The sequence below is a fragment of the Neomonachus schauinslandi genome, chromosome 16, assembly GCF_002201575.2.
Source record: "Neomonachus schauinslandi chromosome 16, ASM220157v2, whole genome shotgun sequence".
In the NCBI taxonomy this organism is placed as follows: Eukaryota; Metazoa; Chordata; class Mammalia; order Carnivora; family Phocidae; genus Neomonachus; species Neomonachus schauinslandi.
This window is the reverse complement of record NC_058418.1, coordinates 50,909,157-50,917,720: the sequence shown is the minus strand read 5'-3', so window position 1 is coordinate 50,917,720 and position 8,564 is coordinate 50,909,157. Positions and strand designations below refer to the sequence as shown.

The 8,564-nt window shown below is 45.5% G+C and overlaps 1 pseudogene; it reads left to right on the top strand.

The window, feature by feature from the left end:
* The first annotated feature begins 513 nt into the window (after positions 1-513).
* LOC123323322 lies at positions 514-616 on the top strand (annotated as a pseudogene).
* The last annotated feature ends 7,948 nt before the right edge of the window (positions 617-8,564 follow it).

Sequence of the window (8,564 nt, the reverse complement as noted above, 5' to 3'; positions counted from 1 at the left end):
CTGTCCAAGCGCTCCAAGACGGAACGATAGAGTGTGTATCCCTTTGCTTCTCCTTCGTTTTGTGCTTCAGTGTCTGGATTCTTCTGCCACACGGTTGCATGGCCCCACAGCTCTTTCTCTGCTATTGCTCTGACGTAGTCTGTTGCACCACTCCCCGCAGTCTGTGTAGCTGTTCTCCTCTTGATGGGCACTTGTTTTGTTTCCCCATCTTGATTTATGAATAAAGCTGCCATCAACATCCCAAGCATGTCTTTTGGTGGACATATGTTCTGATTTCTCTTGGGTGAGACCCAGCTAGTTAGTAGCAGAACTAGGACTTTAGATATCCAAGCTCATAACTGCCCCCATAGCCCATTCAGTAACCAGTATTCTTGGACCACCTACGATGCCCTGGCTGATCCATTGATGAACGTAATAGACAAACATGAATCTCAACTTCTCCTTAAAATGGCACTCGCAACCAGGCTAGAGATATGGTGGAGGAGGAGTTAGGCCAAAGAACAAGTAGAGCTAATCTTAACTCGGCCTTTTGGCTAAGATCAAGTGTAGTATCTGTTCTTATCAGTTTAATCTTAACTAACCTTAACTAACTAACTAAAATTAATCGTCACTGCCCTAATTACAACGACTTGGTTCCCATCCAGTGCTGCATGAACTGCAAAACCTTGCAGGGAAATAACAGAAAAGTGAGCGTCACGATGTTTTTAAAATAACCCACGAAGACGGCAACAGTCCAGTGGAAGCAGGTGGTGTTGCTGGGGGGCGGACACCCTGCTGGCATTTCCACAAGTGTTTTCTCGTTCAGTGCTCACAACATCCCTGCCAGGCACATAGGCTGTTGTCCCATGTTACAGATGGAGAAACTAAGTCTGCAGCATCTGGAAAGAAAATCGAATTTCAGAGCTAGCGATGGAGAACGGAACGGGAAGGAGGGGAGATTGTCCAGTACTTCTCTCCGCCCATCTAGAGCTACTGGAAACTCTCAAGCCCCAGGTGCAGTCAGCTAGCTTTCACATTTTAACTGAAGCCGCTTTATCCAACAGCACCCAGTTTCCTTGCTGGAAGTCAACCTCCCCAGATGGGTCGGCCTGTGGGAGTAGCAGCTGCATGTGCCCCGAGGTCGGCTTTTTTCAGGCAAAAGATTCCGATACATCTTTCATCTTCCATGTGGGATTAGGCCTGCATTAGGTCTTTATTTGTTAAGGGGCTTAATCTCATTATGGATCAATTTGTCAAACAACGAATACATGGGAAACAGCGGTTCTCCGTTCCTCAAATGACCCAACTTTATTTCTTGAAATATCTGAAGCAATTTCCCATGTGAGCCCAGAGATTAGTTTTTGTTCTTGTTTTACAACTTGACATGGGTTTTTACCCTTGTCCGTCACTCTCGGGGTGGGCCTCCAGATCCAGGGTTTATGATGTTTTACACGATAAGAAAGGTGGCTTGGTCTAGAGGAAGGGAACTTTGGAGTCAGGCAGACCTGGATGGGATTAACTCTTAACCAGCTGTTTACTCACTCTGACCAGTAGCAAGTTCCTTTTCTCTCCAAGCCCCACGCTCCTTATTTATACACCTAGGAGGGTGTCGCCGGCTTGGAGGAGCTGGGGCCAGTATCCACATTCCTGCCCCCCTCCAATGGGCCAGCACTGGGCCTGGCTCCCCCTAGGTGCTCACTGCCTGGGGGCAATTCTGTCTGACTATCTCTCCCTTTCATTATTCACAGAGCATCCTCATCCCAGCTTGCTTTGGCTTTGGTCTCAGTCTTTTCCCACTGGTGCCTCTTCCCACCATGTCCTGTCTCTTAGCTTCCTCCAAGCTTAGCTGACCCAAGGCACCATCTTGCCCATGACCAGGGTTTTCCTCGGCAGCCGTCACCTTTTCTCTAGCTGTGCTCAAAGCTGGACTCCCGCTTATGAAGGCCCAGAGCTTCATAACATTTTTGGATTGCTTACAAAACTATAAATACAGAATAGCTAGGGCCTTCCTTGGCAACTTGGGAGGAGTCAGTTTAAGTGGGAGGCTTTGGAACTTTAGTTTCACCAGCAAACCCACCTCTTACAGTACTTTATTCTCAAAAAGTAAATGTGCGATAGCATCAAATTATGCTTGGAACGATCCGGTCACAAAGGGGGTTGAACCATAAAATTGGATTGCCATGCTGCTTTTATAGATGATCTTTGCCCCCTTTGAATACAACACCAGAGCAATAGTCTTTATAACCTGAACTGTGGCCTGCACTGAGTCAATCAATGACAAAATAGATTTACTAATTTAATTAGTAAAAAATAGTGCAAGTGTATTTTAATTGAGATATCTTTGATTATCAGTAAAATTAAACTTTGGTTGATTGATTTGTTGCCCAGATGCTAATCTGTAATCTTTTTTAGTTTTCCATGGTGACTTAGTGTTTGTTTTTATTTGTGGTTTTGCTCTTCCTATAGTGTGGATATTAACCCTATAACCAACATTTCCATGTGAGAAGAAATTAGGAAAATGATCAAGTTGGAAGAGGAAAATGTTGAGTTTGTTTCAATTTGTATTTAAACAGAAAACCTGCTGTTTTTAGTTAGATTGAATATGAGGTCAATAAAAATAGGACAATTTTCTAAAGTTGCTTTTATTTTCATTTTACTGGAGATTGCGCGAATGTCTTGTGTTCGTATCCTAGCCTAGTGATGCACTGTTGCTGGGGGTTTGAGTTTGGGGAGAGGTACCACCACCGATATGAGCCATTTCCATCCTATCTGGGGGCGATAAATTTCTTCCATTTCGTTGCTTACTGTATAATTTTTGAATTTTTAAGGTCCTAACTGGAGATTTTTGGAAAGCAATTTTTTAATGCAATAATTTAGCTCTTGCACTTTTCTTTATGAATCCCACAATGGACCCAGAAGAAATGGTGCTATGATCACCAGATAGCTATGGAAATTGCATTGTATTTTCTTATCATATACAGTTTTTCGGAAGCAACGGATCAGATGCAAACCCTACTTCTCTGAAGTCCAGTTTGGTGAACCTGGAGTCAGATTATTAAGACCGGTTCTCGGTCAGTCACTTGCAGCCCCCGACTTGACTTAGGAGGACCTGGGTTTGGAAAATCAGTCAACCCTGAGACCACCAGGTTTTCCAACAGAGAGGGGGAAATAAGGTTTCCTTTAACCTAATATGCCCTGGTGGCTTTTTTTTTTGTTGTTGGTCCGGGTCTCCAGGAAGAACAAGAACCAGAATGTGGGAAGTGAAACATGAGTTAAAACAAAACAAAACAAAACAAAACAAAACCACCATCAGAGCAGGAAGGTGACAGGTTGGGGAGAAAAGGGAGAGACCAGGCTTGCAAAACAGCCCCTTTGTGTCTCAGAGCTGTAGTTATTGAGAAGAGTTAGAGGCAGATAGATCCCACGAAGGAGGAGCCTGAAGCTGCATGCAGGTATGTCCTTAGTGCTAAATATATAGGAAATGTCGAACCGGTAGTTAAATGTCTTGGCAGAAAACTAGCCAAGGCTCATGGAGACAGCTTCCCGGCATTCAATCAGATACAGGGTGGCTGGAGCAATTGAGAGAGAAGCGATTCTTCAAAGTTCCATTTTAATTACACACTGGTTGGAGAATATTACTTCCAGAACCCCCCATGCGCATACCTGGGTTCACTTCCAAAACCTAATGGAGTTATATTGGCCAAAGGAAAGGCTTCCAAATCACAGTGACAACTCCCTCCCCACCCCACCCTCGATGCGCTTTGTCTTCATACAAGTGCCGGCTCAGCTCAAGGGATTTTAGACTCTGCTGAGAATTAGCTCCCTCTTGCCCTCCTATTTCATTAAGAAATTGGCAAGAGATCAAAAAAAAGAAAAAAAAAAGAATGTGTTCTCATGCAGGGCCCCACGCCCATGATTATCAAGGCCCCCCCAAGAGCCCACAAGGATTTGAAATTCTCCTTCTGTCCCCGTTTTTCTCACTAACACAACCACGTGGTCCTGAAAAGTGGAGTTGCCCTAAATGTCTCCAACTGATATCCTGGTCTTGGAGGCTGCCCTCAAAACAAAACCTGAGTTTTCCATCATGGGGCCTCTGATTTACAACCGCTGGAGTTTGTACAGAATGAAGATGCTCTTGGCCAGGCAGTGCCCTCTGAAAATCAGTGAGGAAAAAATGAGAGACTCTGAGGGAGGCGGTATGCATTAGGCACCTATTGTATGCCAGGTGGTAATCACCTCTTTTTTTTTTTTTTTAAGGTTTTATTTATTCATTTGAGACCCAGAGATACAGAGAGAGCGAGCGAGCGAGCGAGAGAGAGCATGAGCAGGGAGAGAGGCAGAGGGAGAAGGAGAAGCAGGCTCCCTGCTGAGCCAGGAGCCCGATGTGGGGCTCGATCCCAGGACCCTGGGATCATGACCTGAACCAAAGGCGGATGGCTAACCATCTGAGCCACCCAGGCGCCCCTGATAATCACCTTTTGAAGCACTTACTTAATGCATGCTTGTAGGGATGAAAGAGTAAGGGCACTTTGCAACTTTTGTTATTTGAGTTCATTCTTACAACTCAGAGTGTGGGCATTCTTACCGCCATGACACAGAGAAGGAAACGGAGCCTCGGGGAGTTTGGTGGGTCTGCTCAGATTCTCATAACTTCAGCAAACAGTAAAGCTAAGCTTTGCACCAAAGTCTGATTGGTACCTCACAGGATTTTATGGCGATCAAACCATGACGGAGAGAGCAATGCTCTGCAAACAGTGTTTTCATAGGAGTTAATGTTCTTGCAAGTGCTCAGGTATTTATGACTGAGTTTTAGATCCCCTCCCCACCCAAAGTATGGGATTCTAAGTGTGTCCCCACGTGGACTTGGAAAAATTAAAGGAGATGAATCAGTCAAGACTTGTGGCACAGTCCCTGAGACCACATAAGCCTCCAGTGAGCCCCTTCATTACCCTAAATAGAAATGGATAGCATTTGGATCAAAAGAGGGAGAACTCTTAATCTTAGCAAAAAGAAAACACTACTTCCTCCATAGTTACTTCTGGGCCACCCTGGGTGGGGCTGACTCACCTACAGCAAGTCTTTCCAAAAGCTAGCTCTGCGACCTTGTCAAATCAATGCCTCGCGGCTTTATCTCTTGTCAAATAATAACCCACAGCTTTATCTGTACTCGGGCACAGCTGTCCCTGACCCATCGGCTTGCAAGAGAGCCCATCACTGAGAAAATAGATACGTAAGTGAGGAAAAGTGCTTTAAGAATATAAAACACATTCTCACCACTAAAATGTCCTAAGAAAATAAATGTCAGGTGCGAGACAAGCATGGCGGCCAGTGTTGTACCTTCCTCCTCAGGTCCCAACCAAAATGGTCTCCCACTTCTCCCAGAGCTTCACCCCAAGCCCTTCTTCAGACAATGGGCTTTTAAAACCTTTTAAAATGTAAAACTCGACTCATCCTCCCCTGAACACCCACAGAAGCTTCCCCTGCCCTTCACATCATTTCTGTCTTCTTCTGGAGCAGGTCAGCACACAGACTACATAGCCTGAATGCCTGGGTTCAAACCCACAGCAGCCGCGTTCAATGAGAATTGCCTTTGGCAAGTTTATCCCTCTGGAGTCCCTTATCTGCTCCTCTATTTTCAAAATCTCCTCATTTCCTGTCCAGAGGCTCCCAAGTGCAACCTTGCTTCCCCGGATGCCTCAGAAGTTAATGATGGCATCTGCGAAACGTCTGAGTGCCCTAGTTCAGAGGGCAGCAAACCAGGCCAAATCCAGCCTCCGCCTGTTTTTGTAAATAAAGCGTTACTGAAACACAGCTACTCACCTTCATTTACATATTCTCTGTGGCTGCTTTCCCAGCAAAACTGCACAACTGTGCAGTTGCAACAGGGCCCATATGATGCACAAAGCCTAAAATACTTACTATCTAGATGGCCCTTTGCAGAAAAAGCTGGCCCACCCCTGTCCTAGTTCAGTGTCTCTAAAACCAATTTAGGGTGTGGAAAATCTAACGTCATGATGATTTCTGTTGAAACATATAAAATGTCACTATATTCAACAGAAATTCGTTAAATATAGATGTGCTAAATTAGGTGTCATTTATAGTGCAGATTTTTTAAAAGCTGCAATTTGAGATGGAAAATCTTTAAAATGGACGGAGTGGGGGGGAAAACCCCTCTTCATCCAATTTGTTGGATAGTGGATTGGGCAAAACATCTTAATTTTGTTGAACAAGTAATAAGCCAGGTACTGTGATAAGTAATTTTACAGGTATTAATGTATTTAACCCTCAATACAGCTCTACGAGGTTGAAAATAATCTTACTTCTACAGAAGGTTGTAAATTCTGAGAACAAAGGGGAATGTACATAGTGTCACCAAGGAAATCTTTAGTCTAAAAATAACCAATGAAGTATCTATGTCTTCAGACCGTATGGACAAAGTTGTCTTTTGTGGATGAGAAATTGAGGTTGAAGTTGGATCAAATGGCTGCCAAAAGTAGCATAGGAGGTCAGGTGGTGGATCCTGGGGTCAGACTGGCTGAGTCAGGTTCTTGCAGGCTTAACCTTAAGGCTCTGTTGTCTCTCCTCGTTCAGCCTCACAGAGTATTGGCATCTGTAGGACCAGACTGTGAGGATCCAGAAGGTTGGAGTCCGTTCTGCCTGGGCTCATCATTTCACCTATCTTGGGCTTCGGTTCCCTTCCCAACCGCGTCGGTTCTGTTCTTTCCGGTTTAAGCTCATTCTCTTTGATGGATAAGACAAAAGCAAGTGAGGGGTTGAGTGTTTCCTGCCTTCTCGCTGTCACTTTTAACTCGACACGTCAGCCTCCGGCAGTGTACTTAAATCTTGCTTTGTTCTGATTCTTGCCAGACCTCAAAAGGTCTCTGTGTGTGCATCTGCATGTGCCTTAACAGAGCCAGGCCTCTGGAGACAGCCTGGCTACATCCAAACCCTGGTTCCCACTTACTCACAGTGGGGCCCGGGCCACATACTTCTTCTGTCTGCACCTCATGTGCTTCCTACATAAAGACGGGATTGTGACAGCACCTGAGTCATGTGGCTGTGGTAAGGGTTGAATGGGATAGTGTCAGAGAGCAGTGATTTTTAGCAAGGTGCCCGCCATTTTGGAAGCATGTGGTAATGCCAATCCCATTGGTGGTTGTACCCCACCCCTGAGAGAGAGATATGGCCCCCTGAAGCTGTGAACGTGGCCTTCTGTGGAGAAAGGGTCTTTGCAGATGTAATTAAGGATCTCAAGGAGAGAGTATCCTGAGTTAGGGTAACCCTGTGAGAGGGCACTACTATGCCCCTATTTGACAGATGAGGAAACTGAGGCATACAGGTTTAAAGTAGCTTGTCCAAAGTTAGGTAAATGCATAATTCCCGAATTCATGATTTAAACAAATCTTTACTGAGAACGTATTTGGCCGTAAGCACAGAAGACAAGCATCGAAGACAGTACCATCTCTTGGCTCTCAACATCTCTTCTTAGGTTCTAATTGGGGAGACATAAATTTGGGGAAATTCTAAGCATTCCATAGGCAGGTGGTAATCATTCAATAAATGTGTCTATGCACGGCTCTCTGACCTTACTGTGGAAAATAAAAGGGAGAGATGTATAGTTATGAGTTCACGCTCACTTTCTCCCAAGGCCATGTTGCTGCCATTTACCCAAAAGTTGCTTCTCCTGGGCCCACAGTTCCCCAGTTAACCTCCTTAAGCGTCTGGGAAACCCACTGTCAGCGTGGGTGCTGGCGCTTCTCTCAGAAGCCCTGGAGAGGGGGGGTAAATCTCTGAGAAGCGCCGTGGGCATCGGGGAAGTCTCCCAGAGCCCTCACCTCACCCCGGTGCCAGTTGTCCAGGGCACAGCATGGCCCCTCTCTTGATGCCCCTGCCCACGCGGCACCCCTGGGGCAGGTGGATGTCCAAGGTTAGGCTGCTTCGTTTTCTCCCTCCTTTCATCTTTATGCACATTTCTCCTTGGGTCTTGCAATCTCAAGTTTATTCCTTTCCTTTCCTTTTATTAATTGTTTAAAGGTATTTTTTTAATTGTGTATGTGATGCTTTTTGTGTGTAGAAACATCGCAGAGATATATATATTTCAGAGCGTAATTCCAGCCTCCTTTCTTCTAATCCAAACCCCTGACATAACCCTGGCCTCCTGGTCTCCCCGAAGCCTTTAATGTGGGACCCACTCACTCCTCCTTCAGACTGCACCCCTGGGCCAGGCTGACTTATGAATCAAGCACCCCTCTGTAAGTCTTTATCGGGGCCCACCAGGTCCTGCAAGCTGGCGGTGAGACCACATTCCTCCGTCCCTCCCTCTGTGGGCCTCTAACCTCCAGGTGTGCACACTCTCAGCCATGACCTCAAACCTGTCTGGATCAATCCCCTTACAATGCCCATAAGCTTGGTTCCCCTGTTTTGACCTTAGCCCCATCTAATTGCATATTTGTTTGTGTGATTCCTTGCCTGTGTCCTCCAGAAAACAGGAAGCCTCTTTCTGCTCACCATGTTATTCCCAGCGCTCAACACAATGTCTAGCTCATAGTAGATATTTAATATATTTTTGCTTGCTTTCTTTTGCA